Raw genomic sequence first — 23,862 nt, 5'->3', positions numbered from 1 at the left:
AAGTAACAGTCTAGAAGTTTTGGTATATTTGCATATTTGCTGTGATGTTTGTTCAGTTTCCCAAGCATCGGGGAGGGGGGGAACAGCCTGCTCCACCAGGGGCCTCTCCAGCAGCCGCAGGGGGGCTTCAGCTCCAGCGCCTGGAGCGCCTCCTCCCCCTCCTTCTGCACTGACTTTGGTGTCTGCGGGGGGGTTTCTCGCTCTCCCAACTGCTGTTGAGCAGCAGGGTTTTGTTCGTTTGTTTGTCTGTTTGTTTTCGTGGATGTGCTCTCACAGAGGCACGGACTGTGTTGCTATGGCTTGGCTCTGGGCAGCAGTGGGCCCCTTTGGGGCCAGATGAAATTGTCCCTTACCTACCACGGGGAGGTTTCTGGGTTTTTCTCACGGGGGCTGCCACTGCAGTTTCCCACTCCCACCCCCCCCCGAACCTTGCCAGCAAACCCAATACACTGCGGCAGCTAAGTCATTACTGACTTGTAAAGCTTCAGGGATTAAATTAACTAATGAAACCCTAAATGTGATGGGGGTAGAAGGTACTGGGATAACAGTGCCACTTTTGGGGAATACTAAGCTGAGACCAGGGGATAAAATGATCACTGGGCAATTATTGTATGTATCCAAGGCGGAAACTAACTTGTTGGGAAGGGATTTGATGATTAAATTGGGCATTCAACTAGTAAATTGTTAGACTGGAATAACAGTGTTATTAATGGAGTGCTCTCAGGCCCTGAGAGCAAACGTATATTCACCTCTGACTGGAAAGACTCTGAAATGGGGGTGGAAGCAACAATATAGGTGGACAATTTTACCTCAGGGGTTTACAGGGCCACCTATCTATTTGGGTAAATTCTAAAAAAGGTTTTGGAGCAATTACAACCTCCCAAGGAGGTATTAATGTTACAAATATGTGGATCATTTTAAGGAGAATCGATACTCCCCAATGGGAGAGAAATGCTGAATAAAGTGATAATGAGGCAAATATTAACTGTTTTACATCAGAAGAGTCATTGGGAGGTGCAAGCAATGTGTGATGTTGTTCTAAGAAAGCATGTCTGTGTAGAAATATATACTTTAGGGAAGCACACATGCAGAGGATGTACTATATGTCAAAAGGTAAATAAAAAAGGTCTTCTGTAACCTATCTAGAGGGGGACGGGAGCCAGGGCTTTGACCTTTCCAAAGTATACAGGTAGACTTTACTGAGTTACTTGTTTGTCCTAATTGACCATGTGACTGAATGAGTGTAAAGCTTTACTGCAAGGATTAAAGCAGGCCTTAGAGATTGAGTGGGATTTTCACAGCCCCTGGCACCCCTCCTCTTCTGGAAAGGTAGAGCGAATGAATGGTGAAATTAAGAAACAACTAACAAAACTTATGCTGGAAATTAAGGCTTCTTGGGTAAAATGCTTACCCCTTGCACTGTTAAACATATGGATGCAGCCCAGAACTGATGTAGGAATTTCTCCTTTTGAAATGCTATATGGTATGCCCTATGACTTGGAATTGCCACTTGATCACCCTCAATTCTAATGAAGACTTTGAAAGAGACTCTTTTTAACACCACGATGGGGAAGGCCCCTATGTTGTTTTGCTTACTACAGAAACAGCCCTTTGGACTGCGGAGAAAGGATGGACACATGCCAGCCGTGTTAAAGGACCCATCTGTGACGAGAAGTGGGAGATCGCTCCAGGAAACAAAGACCTGGAGCTCACATTGCGACAAACTCGATAGGTACCGTGGGTTAAGGTAGAGGCTCTCCCCTGAAGAACACTACTGCTGCCGAGAAGAACTAAAACCTCGTAGCTGGCTGCAACCCAACTGACGAGTGAGGCAGAGGAGTGAATAAGTGGGGAAAGAAATGGGCCTCAGCCATTCCTATCGGTATTTGGGGGTTCTCGCACTGATTTCATCCTGCATAGCGACTCAACACCACTCCCACCAACCTTTTAAATGGACTTTAAGTTGATTCGAAGATCAACAGGTTATTGCAACCCAGATAACATCGGGGGGGGGCCAAGCTTTACTTCTACACTATGTCAGCTGATCTCGAGGCCCCGATGCTGGGAATATATGGGATTTTATTTCTGCCCAAGTTCTAACCCGGGAAAGGGGTACTGTAAATGCCTGAACGTGTATTACTGTGCATACCGGGGGTGTGAAACCATTGCTACAGACTGGACACTTGGGGCTGGTCGGGATAAATTCTTACAAGTGGGATATGGGCTGCAAAGTTGTAACCGACAATTGGATCCCCGTTACAGGTGGTGAGGCCATGGTATAGGGTATACAGGAACCTTCCACGGAAATAAAGAAATTTGCAAGGTTCTATATATAAATATAACAAACTCGGACGATACTAGCTGGGTACTAGGAAAAATGTCAGATTTTACGAACACGGAACAGATAGGGGAGGACTCATCCTAATAAAGAAGGGAAAACCCGAGACTTCCAAGGTAGTCGGGCCTAATAAAGAGTTACTAGGGGAAGGTTTGGTTGTCCAGACTGTAAATATACCTGGGACTGCCCAACCTACTACAGTGTTTTCTAATAAGTTGACAGAGTTATCCTTTCCCACACTGCTTCCAAGCATTGTGAAAAAAAAGAAAGGGGTTGTACCCAAGGAGATAACCAAAGGGTACTGGCTATGTGTAAGTGTTAAGCCCCCATATTCAAATTCTTCCAAGTGCAATTGGAGTCAGGAAATCGGGATAACTTTGACCCAAGTTACGGGAAAAGGTAGATGTATCGGCACAGTTCCAAGAGATAAAAATGATCTGTGCCATGCCACTGAAAAAAAAAAAAATAAATAAAAATAAGAATGTGTGGAGGAATGGTTAAGTGAAATAGGACACGTGGATGTTGGGCAGTTAAGAGGCAATGGGCTAGTAAAGTACCGTACTCAACTCACATGAGTCTGGCACGTACACAGCTGGCTGAGAGCCAATCAGGCTCAAGGACACGATGCCCTTGAGCGATGGGGAAAGTCCCTAAGGCAGGACAGTGGCTAAAAGAAGGAGGAACTACCTGAAAAGAGCGGGAAATGTTAGCCAATCCTGAGCTTAGTTTTTGCAATATGTATGAGTTGACTATGTTCGAACTAGATAAAAGGCGACAGAGCTATCCATTAAAGTTGAAGTTCATTGTTCACTCATATTGAGCGTCTGTGTCTTCCTTCCGTCGACAACAAATTGGCGCCCGAACAGGGACCGGTCTGAACGGGATTTGGACACTGCTGGCAGTGATCCTGGGCCACGTGTTCGACGGAATAAGGGAGGATCCGGTCCTGCAACGCAGCCCAGGAGGTGGAAGGGACAAGAATCCCCGCACACGCGTCGGGAAAGTGAAAGGGACGTGGAGTCCCCGCACCCGGGAGAGGATCCCGCCGGTCACGTGTCGCCGAGGTCTGAAAGGTGAAAGGGACAGGAGTCCCCGCACCCGCAGCTCAGAAGGTGGAAGGGAGTCCCCGCACCCAGGATGAGCCTATAAAGGGTCCCGCCGGAGAAGCGCCGCTGAGGTCTTTGCAAAGGCTGCAACTGTATATATAAAGGTATGAAAGACAAGCGGCGTATAATTTGCTCAGATGCTTTTTAGAAAAGCGGAGTATTTTAGATATAGATTGTAGAAAAAGATTTGCCAGGGTTATTAGCATATGCAGTAGCGCAGGGTTGTTTTACAAATCCTGATAGTTTTTTGAACAAACAGAGTGGCGTAAATTTGGAGATAAATTGTTTGATGTTATTAATGATATTAAGTCTGCTAAAAAATTTATTGAAGCCTTGGAGAACAGTCGCTAGCGCTTTAGCTACACATCAGGCTGAGCAGAGAGTCGCTGCTGCCGCTACAGAGCGACTGGGATTGCCGGGAAGTGCTGGAGCTGGGCATTGCCCACTGCCACCTTCAGAGAGAATGATAACGCTGCCTTGGGGCTACGGGGCAGTGGGAGCCTCCCCCCCCTCAGTCACCGCCACGAGCAGCGCTGCGCTTGGAGTTCACCGTGTGGCGAGTCGGCACAGAGCAGAGGGACGGACATCAGGACCCTGCAGCCTGTCTGACGTAACCATGGAAGCAGCGGCGGCTGTGCTGCTTCTCTCTGGCATGGTTTTGATCTGTGGAGACCGTGCATGGCAAGGAGTACCAGCCAATGCTTTTGGAGGACCGTGTTACCTAGGGCGACTCACACTTTTCGCTCCAGATTTACACTCATGGCAGAACTCGACAAGGAGCAGAAGAATTAAACGAGAACTAAAAACTTTGGGTTCTGACTGTAATGATGATGTAGAATTGTGGGGTCCAGCAGAAAGATTCTTTGCTTCTTTGGTGCCTGGTGTGGGAACTGCACACGCTTTGACTAATAAGCTTGCTTGTTGGGCTGTTAAACAATCAAATGTAACAACACAAGTTCTTTCTGAAATGTCACAAGATATGGAGAGTCTAAGACATACTGTATTGCAAAATAGGGCCGCTATTGATTTCTTATTGCTGGCTCAGGGACATAGGTGTGAAGATGTAGAAGGAATGTGTTGCTTTTATCTTTCCGACCATGGTTAGTCAATTCACGACCAGTTGAAATTGTTAAGGGATCATACACAAAAAATTGTAGTACAAGATAGTTGGTTTGAAGGTTGGCTTAAATCTGTTTTTGGGAACATGGGTGGATGGGTTTTCTTAGTTAAAGAGGGACTTAGCTTTCTACTTATATTGATTATAGTTGCTGCACGTACAATCTGTAACTGCCTAACTAAGAAACTAGAGCAACTCACAGAGAAGGTATTTGTAGCGCAAAATAAAAACGGGGGAATTGTGGAGGAATGGTTAAGTGAAATAGGACACGTGGATGTTGGGCAGTTAAGAGGCAATGGGCTAGTAAAGTACCGTACTCAACTCACATGAGTCTGGCACGTACACAGCTGGCTGAGAGCCAATCAGGCTCAAGGACACGATGCCCTTGAGCGATGGGGAAAGTCCCTAAGGCAGGACAGTGGCTAAAAGAAGGAGGAACTACCTGAAAAGAGCGGGAAATGTTAGCCAATCCTGAGCTTAGTTTTTGCAATATGTATGAGTTGACTATGTTCGAACTAGATAAAAGGCGACAGAGCTATCCATTAAAGTTGAAGTTCATTGTTCACTCATATTGAGCGTCTGTGTCTTCCTTCCGTCGACAACAAGAATGGACCAAACACATAAATGGTTAATTCCTGCAAATAACACTAGGTGGGTATGTTCATTGTTGGGAGTCACTCCTTGCCTATCTTTAAAATTGTTTAACACATCTCATGATTTTTGTGTACAGGTGGTCATTATACCAAGGATTCTATACCACACTGAAGAGTATATGTATACCCATCACACAGTGGCTGAATACCATCTGGTAAAGATCATACTGGGGTGGTAAGGGATACAATGACTAAATTGCGGGAAGGATTAGAAAAATGCAAAAGGGAAAATGAGGCTCATCAGAATTGGTATGAATCCTGGTTTAATTACTCACCTTGGCTTACTACCCTGCTATCAACCATAGCAGGGCCCCCTTGTTGTTACTTATATTAACACTGACTTTTGGACCATGTATATTCAATCAAGTAATCGCAATTGTGAAAAGTCGATTAGAAGCTGCTCATCTTATGCTTGTGCGTGCTAAGTATGAATCTCTTGAGCAGGAGGAGGACAACGCAGAAACTTTGATGCTCAGTAAGCAGATATTGCAAAAATTCAATGAACAAAATATGTTTGAAAAAGAAAAAGGAGGGATTGTGATAAATTAGTAGGGGTTTGTTCATTGTCCTTGAGAATTTAAAGAATCTACTGAGGAGATAAGGTTTCACAACTCACGGCATTGTAACATGGGGACAAAGCAAGACATCCTGTTTTGCCCCCACCTGAACACAAGCACAACGCATGATCACCGGAGGAAGAACAACGACTCCCAACAACAGACTGCGCAATCTCAGGACAGGTCTCGACAAGTCGACAGGTCTCGACAGGTCTCGACAAGTCTCGACAAGCCGGAACTTCAATGCTATAAAACAGCGACACTGGAAAGGGGAAGTTGCGTGCTGTGGTGGAGCGGAGACTCCCCAGCCGCCCAGCGCTGCTTTGCTTGTGTCTGCTTACTTGATTAATAAAATAATTTCAATAGACCAGTAAATTGTGTGGTCTAATTTATAACAGACTCCACCCAGACACTGGCCCAAGACCCGGACCCGACCCCCGCCAACCTCCCTACCCTCCCCCCGACACAGGTGTACAAGCAGCTCACAACCCGCCCCTTCAGAGACCGGTCCCACTCCCCCCACCCCCCCCAAGACACGGGATGCAGAGGTGTACAACCAACTCCCAACTCCCTCCCCCTCAAAGGGAGGCCCCAAAGACCCCCAAATGGAGGCTCCTAGAGTGAACAAACAGCTCCCAACTTCCCCAGGCACAGGCCCACCCCCCCCCCCCCCCCAAACACAGGCCACAGAGGTGTATAAACAGCCCAGACCCCCCTCCAAGACCATGGCCCCTATAGTGTACAAGCAGCTCCCAACCACCCACAGATGCAGGCCCCAACCCTTCTCAAAAGGGAGGCACCTAGAATGCATGAGCAACTCCCAACCAGCCTAAACATAGGTCCAAAAGTGCACAAGCAGCTCCCAACCCCCCTCAAATACAGACCCCAAAAGTGTACAAGTAGCTCCCCCCAAAGACATGACCCAAAGGTATACAACCAGTTCCCAACACCCCTGAGACACAGGCCCCAACCGCCCCCCCAGACACAGCGACCCAAATTCTACAAGCAGCTCCCAACCCCTGCCAGGCAGGCCCCCTACCCTATACAAGCAGCTCCCAATCCTCCCCCCCCCCCCGAGGGAGGCCCCCAAGCCCCCCACAAACACAGGCCCCTACAGTGTACAGGCAGCTCCCAGCTGTGATAAATTAGTGGGGGGTTTGTTCATTGTCTTTGAGGAATTTGGAGAAACTGCTGAAGAGATAAGGTTGTACAAATTAACGGCCTTGGTAAAGGGGAGGATTAAAGCAAGCAGATAACAGGAGGGAGTATTGGATACACATCCTTGAGTGAAACCAGACATCCTGTCTGCCGCTTCATTACCCCCACCTGAATACGAGCACAACGTGTGAACACCAGCAGAGGAACAACGACCCCCCCTCTCAACAATAAACTGCGCAGCCTCAGCCAGTTCAATAGGTCTCGATAAGCTGGAACTCGACTGCTATAAAATAGCTACCCTGGAAAGGGAAGGTGTGTGCTGTTGCGGAGCGGAGACTCCCCAGCCGCCCAGCGCTGTTTTGCTTGTGTCTGCTTACTTGATTAATAAAATAATTACAATAGACCTGTAAATTGTGTGGTCTAATTTATAACAATTTGGTGCCGTGACTCGGATGAAGGCTGATTGATCAGGAATCCCTCTAGGGGAGGCGCCCCGCCGATTTCGGCGGCCCCAGAAACGGAAACTCCTGCTCGAGCCCTTCATCGACGAACCCAAAATCAGACACAAGCAAATAAAACCGGTAAACCCCAGGCAACCTTTGTGCACGAAGACCGAACTAAGACCCACGGGGTGGGTAAGTATAGGCCGGTGTTCAGTTCGGTTGGGGTTGGGTATCCCGGAGCACGACATTTGAGACGTCCAAGTGCGGACGAAGCGAGTGCGGACCCCTCGGTAGTGCGGTTCCCACCTCCCGCGAGGGACTGGGCCACGAAAAGGGGGAAGCGTTGTGTGTGTGTGTGTGTGAAGGTGCTCCGGAAGATGGGACAGAAGAAAAGTAAGCCTTCTGGCCCCATGAGGGAGGGATCCAATGCTGTAGGGATACCCTCTGTTCCTTCTGATAGTCCGTTAGGACAAATGATTAAGAATTGGGATGATTCCCCTTCTAGGCGGGGAAAGAGTAAAGTTAAAATGATTTATTATTGTATAGAAGTGTGGGGCAACAAGCCCATCAAAGGGGACAGCGTTTTCTGGCCCCCGTTCGGCTCCTTTGAGGATTGGGTATGCCAAGCCCTCAATATTTATGTTAACTCTAAGGAGCCCTTTAGTTTGGAAGAAAGTGAATATGCGCACCTCTGGATAAATTCAGATACGAGGACGCATCTATATCCTCTAAAAGAAAAAGGAGGGCGGGATAAAAAGAGAAAGGACTTAGAAGTCCCGACATCGCCCCCGCCCTATATTCCACTGCCCGCACCAACGGCTCCTGTCCTTAATGGACTCCCCGAATTAGCAAATTCAGGAGAAACGGAATCGGATCATGAAACACAGGGGCCGGTAACCAGAAGCAGGGCAAGAAATTAGAAATCTGCTTTAAGGGAGGGTTTATATCCCCTACGAGAAATAGCGATGGGGGGACCCCACCCAGGAATGGGATACGTGGCTGTTCCCATTAATTCAGGGGATGTGAGGGATTTTAAAAAGGAGATGGGAAGTTTACTAGAAGACCCATTGGGAGTGGCGGAACGAGTAGACCAATTCTTAGGCCCAAATATATATACCTGGGAAGAGTTACAATCCATCCTGGGAATCCTCTTTACATCAGAGGAAAGAAGAATGATTAGGCGTACTGGGATGCAAATTTGGGATCAGCAACACCAGCAGGGGCCGGCTGCAGACATAAAGTGGCCAATGCAGCAGCCTAATTGGAATAATCAAGACCCCATACACAGGGGGCATATGCAAGATTTAAGAACAATCATAATTCAGGGGATACGAGAATCTGTCCCCAGAGGACAGAACATAAACAAAGCTCTTAACGAACAACAGAAAAAGGATGAAACCCCAACGGAATGGTTAGAAAGATTACGAAAGAATTTGCAACTATATAGTGGCTTAGACCCTGGAACCCCGATAGGGGAGGCATTACTTAAAGCCCAATTTGTGGCAAAATCATGGGTAGATATTAGGAAGAAATTGGAAAAAATAGAGGATTGGCAAGATCGAGGTCTGGACGAATTGTTAAGGGAGGCACAGAAGGTGTATGTTAGAAGGGAAGAAGAGAAGGAGAAAAATCAAGTACGTATGGTGGTGGCAGCAGTGCGAGAAGGAAAAAGGGGGGCTGAACCGAATCGAAGGTTCGACCAGATGCATGGGAGACCTAGGGCGGAGGAAAGAGGTAGCAAAGAACGAAAAAATGTGACCTGTTTTTATTGCAACAAGAAAGGTCACATGAAGAAAGAATGCAGGCAAAGAAAAGAGGATGAGAGGATGTTTAAGAGCGAATAGGGGTGTCAGGGGCTCTATTTGCTGGGGATCCGAAACAAGACCGAGCCCTTGATAAAATTAAAAGTGGGTCCCCAGCGCGAGGAGGTAGAATTCCTCATAGATACAGGGGCTGAAAGATCAACAGTCCAAACCTTGCCCACTGGATGCAAGGCCTCCACTGAAAAAGTCCAGGTAATCGGAGCAAAGGGGGAGCCCTTTGGGGTCCCTGTTATAAAAGAAGTAATAATAGAATCAGATTCTAAAGTGAGTAAGGGGACTCTGCTCCTAGTACCGGAAGCTGAGTATAATTTGTTAGGCAGAGATTTAATAATAGAATTAGGAATAGGATTAGAAGTGATAGGAAAGAAATTAGAAATAAAATTATGCCCACTCCGAGTAGAAGATGAAGCAAACATCGATCCTAGAGTCTGGTACACGTCAGAAAGTGTAGGAAAATTGAAAATAAGGCCTTTCGAAGTGACCATAAACAATCCAGAAGTACCAGTCAGGATAAAACAATACCCTCTTTCGGAGGAAGGTAGGAGAGGGTTAAAACCCGAGATTCAAAGATTGCTGCAGCAGGGGCTGTTGGAGCCTTGCATGTCTCCTTTTAACACTCCTATCTTACCCATAAAAAAGAAAGACGGCAAGTACAGATTGGTACATGACCTGAGGGAAATTAATAAGAGAACTGTTACTAGGTTCCCCGTGGTAGCAAATCCACACACTCTGTTAAGCCAACTGCACCCAGACGACCGATGGTATAGTGTAATCGATCTAAAAGACGCATTTTGGGCATGCCCCCTGGACGAAAAATCTAGGGATTATTTTGCCTTTGAATGGGAGGACCCAGACACCTATAGAAAACAGCAGTTAAGGTGGACGGTCCTGCCCCAGGGGTTTACAGAATCCCCAAACTTGTTTGGGCAAGCACTGGAGCAAATTTTGCAAGAGTACAACAGAGTACCGGGCACAACCCTGATCCAATACGTAGATGATTTACTAATAGCTGGAAAAGATGAAGACATTGTAAGACAAGCTAGCGTTAGCCTATTGAATTTTTTGGGGTCGCAGGGATTAAAGGTGTCCAGGTCAAAACTACAGTTTGTAGAAAAAGAGGTAAAATATTTGGGTCATTTGCTAAATAAAGGAACTAAAAGGCTGGATCCTGAAAGGGTTAAAGGGATCCTAGGAATAAAGGCCCCAACTACCAAAAGGCAAGTGCGGCAACTGTTAGGGTTAACTGGATATTGTAGACAATGGATAGAAGATTACAGTGGAAAGGTTAAATTTCTATATAACAAATTGAATAGGGATGGATTACTAAAATGGACAGAAGAAGACGAGGAGCAATTAGAGAAATTAAAAGAAGAACTGATGCATCCACCAGTTTTAAACTGTCCAGAATTAAAAAAACCATTTTTCTTGTTCGTAAATAGCACAGAGGGGACTGCCTATGGAGTACTGGCTCAAGAATGGGCAGACAGTAAAAAACCAGTAGCCTATTTATCTAAGCTATTAGACCCTGTTAGTAGAGGTTGGCCCAGCTGCTTGCAAGTAGTGGTAGCAGCTGCCCTACTAGTGGAAGAAGCACAAAAGATTACATTAGGGGGAGAAATAAAGGTTATATCCCCTCACAATATACGTGGGGTGCTGCAACAAAAAGCTGAAAAATGGATAACGGATGCAAGGTTACTAAAATATGAAGGGATCCTAATATCATCACCCAGATTAACATTAGAAACGACTGCAGCACAAAACCCCGCTCAGTTTCTTTATGGTGAACCAAATGAGCAGCCTGAACATAATTGTCTTAGAAACATAGAAGAACAAGTGAGATTGAGGCCTGATCTGGAAGATGTAGAATTGCCTTTAGGGGAAAAGATATTTGTGGACGGATCCTCAAGGGTAGTCGAGGGTAAAAGAAGATCAGGTTACGCATTGGTTAACGGAAAAACATTTGAGGTAATAGAATCAGGCCCTCTGAGCCCAAGCTGGTCAGCGCAGGCTTGCGAGTTATATGCCATGTTAAGAGCTCTGAAATTATTAAAGAACAAAAGCGGAACAATATATACAGACTCTAAATATGCTTATGGAGTAATACACACCTTCGGGAAAATATGGGAAGAGAGAGGACTTATAAATTCACAAGGAAAAGGACTAATTCATCAGGAGTTGATTCTCCAAGTTTTACAAGCCATCAGGGAGCCTAAGGAGATTGCGGTGGTGCATGTAAAAGGACACCAGCGAGGGCTGAATCCCCAAATCAGAGGCAATAACTTAGCTGACCAGGAAGCAAAAAGAGCAGCCCTTATGTGCATATATGAAGTGACTAAGAGAGCAGACTGCCCGAGTTGTGGCAAGGGGAAGGATTTAAAGAAATTTCCATGCTATGATTGCTGGAAAGACTGGGGAGTAGAAGGGATTGAATGTAATTGTTCGGAGGAGGAGAGTCCGCCTTATAGAAACTGTTACAAGCATGGCCCAGCTAAATTTTTATGGTCTGGTGGGCACGTCCCCCTCCCCTTGTTTTGTTTTACTACTGTAGAAAAGGAAAAAATGACAAAAATGGGGATTCGAGAAAATGAAAAAGGAAAATGGGTACTACCTGATGGACGAGAAGTGTTACCAAAATCAGTAGCTATGAGGGTGCTACGGAGATTTCATGAACAAATGCATTGGGGTGCTCAGGCGTTAGTAGATCAATTCGCCACTAATTATATGTGTATAGGGATATATAACATAGCCAAAGGAATTGTTAATGGGTGTATGACTTGTCGGAGGGTAAATGCTAAAAATATGAGAAAAAGGGTTCCGGGAGGACGAGAATTAGCCCACCGACCCTTTGCAAGAATTCAATTGGATTTTACCGAACTTCCCAAAACAGGAAGATACAAATATTTGCTGGTAATTATAGACCATCTTACAAATTTTGTTGAAGCATTTCCCACGACAAGGGCTACAGCACAAACTGTAGTGAAAATATTGTTAGAAAACATAATTCCCCGATATGGGATTGTAGAAGCAATAGATTCTGATAGGGGACCGCACTTTGTGTCAAAAGTATCCCGTGACACAATGAAAGCTTTAGGAATCAAATGGGAATATCATACTCCCTGGCATCCTCAGAGCTCGGGAAAAGTAGAACGGATGAACGGTGAAATTAAAAAGCAACTTACTAAATTAATGTTAGAAACAAAAACCTCTTGGATAAAGTGCTTGCCACTAGCTTTGCTAAGTATACGCGTAAAACCCAGGACTGATCTGGGAATCTCCCCTTTTGAAATGCTGTATGGTATGCCTTATGATCTCGAGATACCCCTTGATCATCCCCACCTACAAGATGATCAATTAAAACCTTACCTCACACAATTGATAAATAGACGCAGGGAATTACAGAAAAAGGGTTTAATTGCGCAACGTCCCCCTTTGGACATAGCAATTCACAAGATACAGCCCGGAGATAAGGTCCTGATAAAAACTTGGAAAGAAGTTACATTAACACCACAATGGGAAGGCCCCTATGTTGTTTTGCTTACTACAGAAACGGCTATTCGAACTGCGGAGAAAGGATGGACACATGCCAGCCGTGTTAAAGGACCCATCTGTGATGAGAAGTGGGAGATCGCTCCAGGGAACAAAGACCTGAAGCTCACATTGCGACGAACCCGATAGGTACCGTGGGTTAAGGTAAAGGCTCTCCCCTGAAGAACACTACTGCTGCCGAGAAGAACTAAAACCCTCGTAGTTGGCTGCAACCCAACTGACGAGTGAGGCAGAGGAGTGAATAAGTGGGGAAAGAAAATGAGCCTCAGCCATTCCTATTGGTATTTGGGGGTTCTCGCAGTGATTTCATCCTGCATAGCGACTCAACACCACCCTCACCAACCTTTTAAATGGACTTTAAGTCGATTCGAAGATCAACAGGTTATTGCAACCCAGATAACATCAGGGGGGCCAAGTTTTACTTCTACACTGTGTCAGCTGGTCCCGAGGCCTCGATGCTGGGAATATATGGGATTTTATATGTGCCCAAGTTCGAATCCTGGAAAGGGGTACTGCAACTCCCCTAATCAATATTACTGCAGCTATTGGGGCTGTGAGACTATAGCCCCTAGTTGGATACCGGGATACGGTAGAGATAAATACCTAAGGGTCCAATGGGGTCCATATGGGTGCATTCCACCGCAAGGGTGGGGAGGACGTGGAAACTGTAAATATCTCTTTTTAAATGTTACCCAACCCACGGATAGAGGGTGGAACATGGGAAGAGTGTGGGGAATAAGGTATACGGAACCTGGAACTGACAGGGGAGGACTCATATTAATAAAGAAGGAAAAACCCGAGATATCCAAGGTAGTAGGGCCTAATAAAGAGTTATTAGGGGAAGGTTTGGTTGCCCAGACTGTAAAGATACCTGGGACTGCACAACCTACTACAGTGTTTTCTAATAAGACGACAAAGTTATCCTTTCCCACACTGCTTCCTAGCATTGTAAAAAGGAAAGGGGTTGTACCCGAGAGTAGTATGTGGAAAGTTATAAATGCTAGTTTCCAGGTACTAAATCAAACTAATCCTGAGATAACTGAAGGATGCTGGCTATGTGTAAGTGTTAAGCCCCCATATTATGAAGCTATAGGAGATATGGGGAGGCCTGAATATTCAAATGAGTCAAATCCTTCCAAGTGCAGTTGGGGTCAGGAAATCGGGATAACTCTGACTCAAGTTACGGGAAAAGGTAGATGTATCGGCACAGTTCCAAGAGATAAAAATGATCTATGCCATGCCACTGAAAAAATGGACCAAACACACAAATGGTTAATTCCTGCAAATAATACTAGGTGGGTATGTTCATTGTTGGGAGTCACTCCTTGCCTATCTTTAAAATTGTTTAGCATATCTCATGATTTTTGTGTACAGGTGGTCATTATACCAAGGATTCTATACCACACTGAAGAGTATATGTATACCTATCACACAGTGGCTGAATACCATCTGGTAAAGAGGGAGCCTATTACAGCTGTCACCTTAGCCACTTTAATGGCCCTTGGGGCTGCAGGTGCAGGAACTGGAATTGCTTCCCTGATAAAACAAAGCCAGGAATTTACTTCTCTACGCATTGCCGTAGATGAGGATCTGGCCCGTATAGAGCAATCAATAACAGCTCTGGAAAAATCGGTTAGGTCATTATCCGAAGTGGTACTCCAAAACCGTAGAGGGTTGGATTTGATTTTCTTACAACAAGGAGGACTGTGTGCAGCCCTACGTGAAGAATGTTGTGTATATGCAGATCATACTGGGGTGGTAAGAGATACAATGACTAAATTGAGGGAAGGATTAGAAAAACGCAAAAAGGAAAATGAAGCTCGTCAGAATTGGTATGAATCCTGGTTTAATTACTCACCTTGGCTTACTACCCTGCTATCAACCATAGCGGGGCCCTTGTTGTTATTAATATTAGCACTGACTTTTGGACCATGTATATTCAATCGAGTAATCGCGATTGTGAAAAGCCGATTAGAGGCAGCTCATCTTATGCTCGTGCGTGCTGAGTATGAATTTCTTGAGCAGGAGAAGGAAGACACAGAAACTTTAATGCTCAGCAAGCAAATATTGCAAAAATTCAATGAACAAAATATGTTAGAAAAAGAAAAAGGAGGGATTGTGATAAATTAGTGGGGGGTTTGTTCATTGTCTTTGAGGAATTTGGAGAAACTGCTGAAGAGATAAGGTTGTACAAATTAACGGCCTTGGTAAAGGGGAGGATTAAAGCAAGCAGATAACAGGAGGGAGTATTGGATACACATCCTTGAGTGAAACCAGACATCCTGTCTGCCGCTTCATTACCCCCACCTGAATACGAGCACAACGTGTGAACACCAGCAGAGGAACAACGACCCCCCCTCTCAACAATAAACTGCGCAGCCTCAGCCAGTTCAATAGGTCTCGATAAGCTGGAACTCGACTGCTATAAAATAGCTACCCTGGAAAGGGAAGGTGTGTGCTGTTGCGGAGCGGAGACTCCCCAGCCGCCCAGCGCTGTTTTGCTTGTGTCTGCTTACTTGATTAATAAAATAATTACAATAGACCTGTAAATTGTGTGGTCTAATTTATAACACCAGCCACCCCCAGATGCTGGCCCCAAAGTTGTACAAACAGCTCCCAGCCACCCTGCAGAAACAGATTCCTACATTGTACAAGCAGTTCCCAGCCCGCTAGACACAGGCCCTGACCCCCCACACATGCAGGCCCCAAAGGTGTACAAGCAGCTCCCACCCCTCCCCCAGACGCAGGTCCCAAGCCCCCCCCCCCAAACACAGGCCCCTACAACCAGCACCCAACCCCCTACCCCCGATGCCAGGCCCAAAGGTGTAGAAGCAGCTCCAAACCTCCTCCCTCAACCCAGGCTCCAACAGTGTACAAGCACCTCCCAACCAACCCTCCCCTTCCCCCCCCCCCCCCCCCGCCCCCCGACACAGGCTCCAAAGGAATACAAAGAGCTCCCACCCCTCCCCCAGATGCTGGTCTCAACCCCCCCCCCGCCCCCAGAAGCAGGCCCCAAAGGTGTAGAGTCAGCTCCCAACCCCCTCAATGCCGGCCCCAAGGGTCTACAAGCAGCTCCCCCCTTGCCCCCAGATACCGGCCCCCAGACACAGACCCCAAAAGCCTAATCACAGGCCCTGAACTCTAGAGGCAGGCTCCAAAACCCAGGACAAAGCCCCAGTGGTTCGAGACAGGGCCCAAATCCCAGACACAGGCCCCAAACGCTAAACATATGCCAAAAAAAGTATTAGTGCTGGTGCCAAATGTTACAGACAGGCCCAAAAGCCCGAGATGCTCAAGGCTGAGACGTAACTTGGCTTTCTGAATTACTGGAAAGCAGCTTTCATTCTCAGATAATTGTGTGCAGGCTAGATAGGATGGGGCTTCAGGCACCTCTTCACCTGAGGAAACACACTGCCATCAGGCACCGCTGTGCCAGACAAGCTTGTTCTGCTAGAACACCCTACTCAGATGCACTGTGGCATTCAAGTGAACTGCTTTCATGCAAATATAACGACTGATGTTACAACCCACCTTGCCTGTGGCACCTGATGAACAGAAGAGTAAGCCACCGCAGCGCTTCAAAACCATCCCTGCACGTGCCGCTCCTTGTCGCTCTCTGGCCTTATCTCATATCCTTATCCACTTCTGTGGAGAGCCTGCCACGGCACCTGCAAAGCAAGACGGACACCTTTCATAGTCACCTTGTGCTACTTGGTCGTTCTGCTCCAACCCAGCTCATGACCAGCCCCTCTTCTTACACAGCTCTTCAGAGTGCAGTTTGCTCCTTTGAGCCTGTGCGAGACACCTGTGAAAGAAAAAGAAACGCATAGGCCGATGCAGCATCCAAAGACACAGCACAACTAGGTAAGTTACTCTCATCTGCTCCCTTACCTCTGCCGCTTACCAGCCCCCGAGGCAGATGCTTCAATCTACCCTCTTCAAACAGCTACAACACCTCTAAAAGACAAAGAGGGGATGCTTAGAGGAACAGTGAGACCTACAACACAACAACTGCTACATCTGTTCCTCACTCACCTTGCCAGAGGCAGCTCTGCGTGTGACGTCCCAGGTTGTACACTGCGTTACCTAACCCTTACCGTAACCCTTACCCTAACCCTTCTCACCCTTACCATTACCCAAATCCTTACCTTTACTTTTTCCTTACCCTTACTCTTTCCTTTAACCATAACCTTACCCTTACCCTATACCTTACTCCAACCCTTCCCCTTACCTTCCCCTTCCCCTTACACTTAACCTAACCCTTACCCTTCTGCTTCCCCTAAAACATATCCTAACACTTTCCCTTACCCTTAAACTTACCCTAACCCTTTCTATTACCCTTACACTTACTCTTGCCCTAATCCTTGCTTGCACCCTTACACTTATCCTAACCCTTACCCTTACCCTTACTCAAACCCTTACTCTAACCCTTACCCTGACCCGTACCCTTACCCTTACCCGTACCCTTAACCTAACCCTAAACCTTAAACCTTACCGTAAACCTTACCCTTTCTGCTACACTTATCCTTAGCCTAAATCTAAACCTTACACTTACTCTTAGCATAACCCTCACCCTTACCATTACCCATACCCTTATCCTTACCCTAACCCTTACCTTTACACTTACGGTTACCATTAACCTTACACTTACCCTAACACTTATCCTGAACCTAACCCTTACCCTAAACCTTACCCCAACCCTTACCCTGACCCTTACATTAACCCTAACCCTTACCCTAAACCTTACACTTACTCTTAACATTAACCTTACCCTTAACCTTAAGCTAATACTTAACCTTACGTTTTTCTCACCCTAACCCTATAATTAACCATAACCATTACGCTAACACTTAACCTTACCCTTAAAATAAGCCATACAACAACACTTAAATGTACACTTACACTTAAACTTACCCTAACAATTACTCGTACAATTAAAATATTAATTAATTAAATTAAAAAATTTTAATTTAAAATTAATTGAATTAAAAAATTAAAATACTCTTATCCTTATACCTTATCCTTAACCCTCACCCTTATCATTACCAATACCCTTACTCTCACACTTATTCTTATACATACAACTTACCCTTTTCCTAACACTTAACCCTAACCTAACTCTAACCCTAAACCTTACCTGAACCCTTTCCAGGACGCTTACATTAACCCTTACCCTTAACCTAAACCTTACACTTGCTCTTAACCTTAACCTAATACTTACCTTTTCGTTTTCCTCACACTAACCCTAAAATTAACCCTAACCATTACCCTAACAGTTACCCCTAACATAACCCTTAATCTAACACTTACAGTGACCCGTACACTTAAACATACCCTTACACTTACTCTTACCCTAACCCTTACCCTTACCCTTACCATAACCCCTACTCTAACACATACTTCTACCCGTACCCTTACCCTTACTGTTACCCTAACCCTTACCCTTACCTTACCCTATCCCTATCCCTTACCCTATCCCTTACCCTATCCCTTACCCTTAACCTAACCCTAAACCTTACCCTTATCCTAACACTTACCCTTACCGTAAACCTTACCCTTTCTGCTACACTTACCCTTAGCCTAAATCTAAACCTTACACTTACCCTTAGTCTAACCCTCACCCTTACCATTACCCATACCCTTATTCTTACCCTTACCCTAACCCTTACCTTTACACTTACGGTTACCATTAACCTTACTCTTACCCTAACACTTACCCTTAACCTAACCCTTACCCTAAACCTTACCCCAACCCTTACCCTGACCCTTAAATTAACCCTAACCCTTAGCCTAAACCTTACACTTACTCTTAACCTTACCCTTAACCATAACACTAACACTTACCCTTACGTTTCCCTCACCCTAACCCTAAAATTAACCCTAAACATTACCCTAACACTTGACCTTACCCTAACCCTAAAATTACTCGTACAATTACCCTTACCCTTACCCTTAACCTAAGCCGAAACCTTACAGTAAACCTTACCCTTTCTGCTACACTTACCCTTAGCCGAAATCTAAACCTTGCATTTACCCCTACTATAACCCTCACCCTTATCATTACCAATACCCTTACTCTTACCCTTACCCTAACCCTTCTCCTTACACTTACTGTTACCTTTAACATTACCCTTACCCTAACACTTACACTTATCCTTATCCATGCCCTTACCCTTGCCCTAATCTTTACCCTTAACCTAACCCTAACCCTAAACCTTACCCCAACCCTTACCCTGAACCTTACATTAACCCTAACCCTTACCCTAAAACTTACACTTACTCTTAACCTTACCCTTAACCATAACACTAACACTTACCCTTACGTTTCCCTCACCCTAACCCTAAAATTAACCCTAACCATTACCCCAACACTTACCCTTACCCTAACCCTAACCGTAACTCTAACCCTTATTCTAACCCTTACCCTGACCCGTACCCTTACACTTACCCTTACCCTAACCCTTACCCTTACCATAACCCATACCCTAACACGTACTTGTAGCCTTAACCTTACCGTTCCCCTTACCCTTACCTTTACTGTCTCCGTTACCCTTACACTTACACTTAACATAAACCTTAACCTTAACCTAAACCTTATCATAAGCCATACAACAACACTTACATGTACACTTACGCTTGCACTTACCCTAGCAATTACTCGTACTATTACTCTTAACCTTACTATTAAGCTAACCCTAAACCTTACCCTTATGATAACACTTACCCTTATCCTAAACCTTACCCTTTCTGCTACACATACCCTTTGCCTAATTCTAAACCTTACCCTAACCCTCACCCTTACCTAAATCTAACCATTACCCTAACCTTCACTCTTACCCTTACCATTATACTTACTTTTACCCTTAAACTAAACCTTACCCCAACCCTTACCCTGACCCTTACATTAACCCTTACCCTAACCCTAACCCTTACTCTAACCCTAACCCTTAACCTAAACCTTACACTTAATCTTAACTTTAACCTTACCCTTAAACTAATACATACCCTTACGTTTCCCTCACCATAACCCTAAAATTAACCGTAACCATTACCCTAACACTTATCCTTACCGAACCCTAACCCTAACCCTTACTCTAACTTTTACCCTGACCCGGACCCTTAGACTTCCCCTTCCCCTTCCCCTTACTCTTCCCCTTACCCTAACCCTTACCCTTACACTTACGGTTACCATTAACCTTACCCTTACCCTAACACTTACCCTTACCCTATCCCTTACACTTATCCTTATCCATACTACTTACGCTTACCCTAACACTTAACCTTAACCTAACCCTAACCCTAAACCTTACCTGAACCCTTACCCTGACCCTTACATTAACCCTTACCCTAAAACTTACACTTAACCTTAACTTTACCCTTAACCTTAACCTAATACTTACCCTTACTTTTCCCTCACCCTAACCCTAAAATTAACCCTAACCATTACCCCAACACTTACCCTTACCCTAACCCTTACCCTTACCATAACCCATACTCTAACACATACCTCTACCCGTACCCGTACCCTTACCATAACCCTTACCCTTACCCTTACCCTTACCCTTACCCTTACCCGATCCCATACCCTTAACCTAACCCTAAACCTTACCCTTATCCTAACACTTACCCTTACCGTAAGCCTTACCCTTTCTGCTACACTTACCCTTAGCCTAAATCTAAACCTTACACTTACCCTTAGCCTAACCCTCACCCTTACCATTACCCATACCCTTATTCTTACCCTTACCGTAACCCTTACCTTTACACTTACGGTTACCATTAACCTTACCCTTACCCTAACACTTATCCTTAACCTAACCCTTACCCTAAACCTTACCCCAACCCTTACCCTGACCCTTACATTAACCCTAACCCTTAGCCTAAACCTTACACTTACTCTTAACCTTAACCTTACCCTTAACATTAACCTAATATTTACGCATACGTTTTCCTGACTTTAACCCTAAAACTAACCCTAACCATTAACCTAACACTTAACCTTACCCTAACCCTAACCCTAATCCTTACTCTAACCCTTACCCTGACCTGTACCCTTACACTTACCCTTACCCTTATACTTACCCTAATTCTTACCCATACCATAACCCATAACCTAACACATATTTGTACCCTTAACCTTACCGTTACCCTTAACCTTACCCTTACCCTTACTCTATCCCTTACCCTTACGCTTACCCTTAACATAAACCTTACCCTTGACCTTACCCTTACCATAAGCCATACCACAACACTTACATGTACACTTACGCTTGCACTTACCCTAGCAATTACTCGTACAATTACCCTTAACCTTACTATTAAGCTAACCCTAAACCTTACCCTTATCCTAACACTTACCCTTATCCTAAACCTTACCCTTTCTGCTACACTTACCCTTTGCCTAATTCTAAACCTTACCCTAACCCTCACCCTTACCTAAATCTAACCATTACCCTAACCTTCACTCTTACCCTTACCATTATACTTACTTTTACCCTTAAACTAAACCTTACCCCAACCCTTACCCTGACCCTTACATTATCCCTAACCCTTACCCTAACCCTAACCCTAACCCTTACTCTAACCCTAACCCTTAACCTAAACCTTACACTTAATCTTAACTTTAACCTTACCCTTAAACTAATACATACCCTTACGTTTCCCTCACCATAACCCTAATTTTAACAGTACCCATTACCCTAACACTTATCCTTACCGAACCCTAACCCTAACCCTTACTCTAACTTTTACCCTGACCCGGACCCTTAGACTTCCCCTTCCCCTTACTCTTCCCCTTACCCTAACCCTTACCCTTACACTTACGGTTACCATTAACCTTACCCTTACCCTAACACTTATTCATAACCTAACCCTTACCCTAAACCTTACCCCAACCCTTACCCTGACCCTTACATTAACCCTAACCCTTACCCTAAACCTTACACTTACTCTTAACCTTAACCTTACCCTTAACATTCACCTAATACTTACGCATACATTTTCCTGACTTTAACCCTAAAACTAACCCTAACCATTACCCTAACACTTAACCTTACCCTAACCCTAACCCTTACTCTTACCATTACCCTGACCCTTACCCTTACACTTACCCTAATTCTTACCCATACCATAACCCATACCCTAACACATATTTGTACCCTTAACCTTACCGTTACCCTTAACCTTACCCTTACCCTTACTCTATCCCTTACCCTTACGCTTACCCTTAACATAAACCTTACCCTTGACCTTACCCTTACCATAAGCCATACAACAACACTTACATGTACACTTACGCTTACACTTACCCTAGCAATTACTCGTAAAATTACCCTTAACCTTACCCTTACCAAACCATTACCCTTTTTCTTAACCTAACCATAAACATTAAGGATAAGCTAAAGGGTCACCCTTAAGGTTAACGTTATCCTAACTCTTACACTTAAGTGGGTAAGTGGAAGTGTAAGGGTACAGTTCAGGGTAAGCGTTAGAGTAAGGGTAAGTGTTAGGGTAATTGTTAGGCTAATTTTAGGTTTAGGGTGAGGGAAACATAAGGGTAAGTATTAGGTTAAGTTTAAGGATAAGGTTAAGAGTTATGGTAAGGGTTCGGTTTAATGTAAGGGTAAGGGTTTGGGAAATGTTTAGGATAAGGGTAAGAGAAGGGATAATGGTAAGGGTAAGGATGATGTTTAGTGTAAGGGTTAGATTTAGTTAAGGGTAAGGGTTAGTGTAAGTTTAAGAGTAAGGGTAAGTGTAAGGGTATGTGTAAAAGTACGGGTAATTGTAAGGGTTAGGGTAAGGGTAAGAGTAAGGGTATTGGTAATGATAAGGGTGAGGGTTACAGTAAGGGTAAGTGTAAGGTTTAGATTTAGGCTAAGGGTAAGTGTAGCAGAAAGGGTAAGGTTTACTGTAAGGTTTAAAGTTTCGGCTTAGGTTAAGGGTAAGGGTAATTGTACGAGTAATTGCTAGGGTAAGTGTAAGCATAAGTGTACATTTAAGTGTTGTTGTATGGCTTATGGTAAGGGTAAGGTCAAGGGTAAGGTTTATGTTAAGGGAAAGCGTAAGGGTAACGGATAGAATAAGGGTAAGTGTAACGGTTAAGTGTTAGGGTAATGGTTAGGGTTAATTTTAGGATTAGGGTGAGAAAAATGTAAGGTTAAGTACTAGCTTAAGGTTAAGGGTAAGGTTAAGGGAAAGGTTAAGGTTAAGAGTAAGTGTAAGGTTTAGGTTAAGGGTTAGTGTTAATGTAAGGTTCAGGGAAAGGTTTGGGGTAAGGTTTAGGGTTAGGTTCAGCTTAAGGGTAAGGGTTGGGGTAAGGTTAAGGGTATGGATAAGGAAAAGTGTAAGGGATAGGGTAAGGGTAAGGGTTAGCGTAAGGGTAAGATTAATGGTAAGGTTTATGTTAAGGGTAAGCGTAAGGGTAACGGATAGAGTAAGGGTAAGGGTAAGGGTAACGGTAAGGTTAAGGGTACAAATATGTGTTAGGGTATGGGTTATGGTATGGGTAAGAGTTATGGTAATGTAAGGGTAAGGGTGAGTGTAAGGGTATGGGTGAGGGTAAGGGTTAGAATAATGGTTAGGGTTAATTTTAGGGTTAGGGTGAGGGAAACGTAAGGGTAAGTATTCGGTTCAAGTAAGGGTAAGTGTAAGATTTAGATTTAGGCTAATGGTAAGTGTAGCAGAAAGGGTAAGGTTTACGATAAGGGTAAGTGTTAGGGTAAGGGTAAGGTTTAGGGTAAGAGTAAGTGTAAGTGTATGTGTAAGGGTATGGGTCATTGTAAGGGTTAGAGTAAGGGTTAGGGTAAGGGTGTTAGGGTAATGGTTAGGGTAAATTTTAGGCTTATGGTGAGGGAAACGTAAGGGTAAGGATTAGGTTAAGGTTACGGGTAAGGTTAAGGTTAAGAGTAAGGTTTAGGATAAGGGTTAGGGTTAATGTAAGGGTCAGGGTAAGGTTTCAGGTAAGGTTTAGGTATAGAGTTAGGTTAAGGGTAAGTGTTAGGGTAAGGGTAAGTTGTATGGACAAGGATAATTGTAAGGGATAGGGTAAGGTTAAGGATAATGATAACGGTAAAAGGAAGAGTAAGGATATGGGTAATGGTAAGGGTGAGGGAAAGGGTAAGG

The 23,862-nt window shown here is 44.7% G+C and overlaps 1 long non-coding RNA gene across 1 annotated transcript; it reads left to right on the top strand.

Moving 5' to 3' along the window:
• The first annotated feature begins 2,434 nt into the window (after positions 1 to 2,434).
• Positions 2,435 to 5,723, top strand: LOC311429222. The gene is made up of 2 exons (XR_014688184.1): positions 2,435 to 2,823; positions 5,168 to 5,723. It is a non-coding gene; the product is annotated as an uncharacterized lncRNA (long non-coding RNA).
• The last annotated feature ends 18,139 nt before the right edge of the window (positions 5,724 to 23,862 follow it).

This window comes from Aythya ferina (assembly GCF_964211825.1).
Source record: "Aythya ferina genome assembly, contig: HAP1_SCAFFOLD_441, whole genome shotgun sequence".
In the NCBI taxonomy this organism is placed as follows: domain Eukaryota; kingdom Metazoa; phylum Chordata; class Aves; order Anseriformes; family Anatidae; genus Aythya; species Aythya ferina.
Note: the sequence above shows the minus strand (reverse complement) of the source record. Positions and strands in the feature narration are given on the sequence as shown.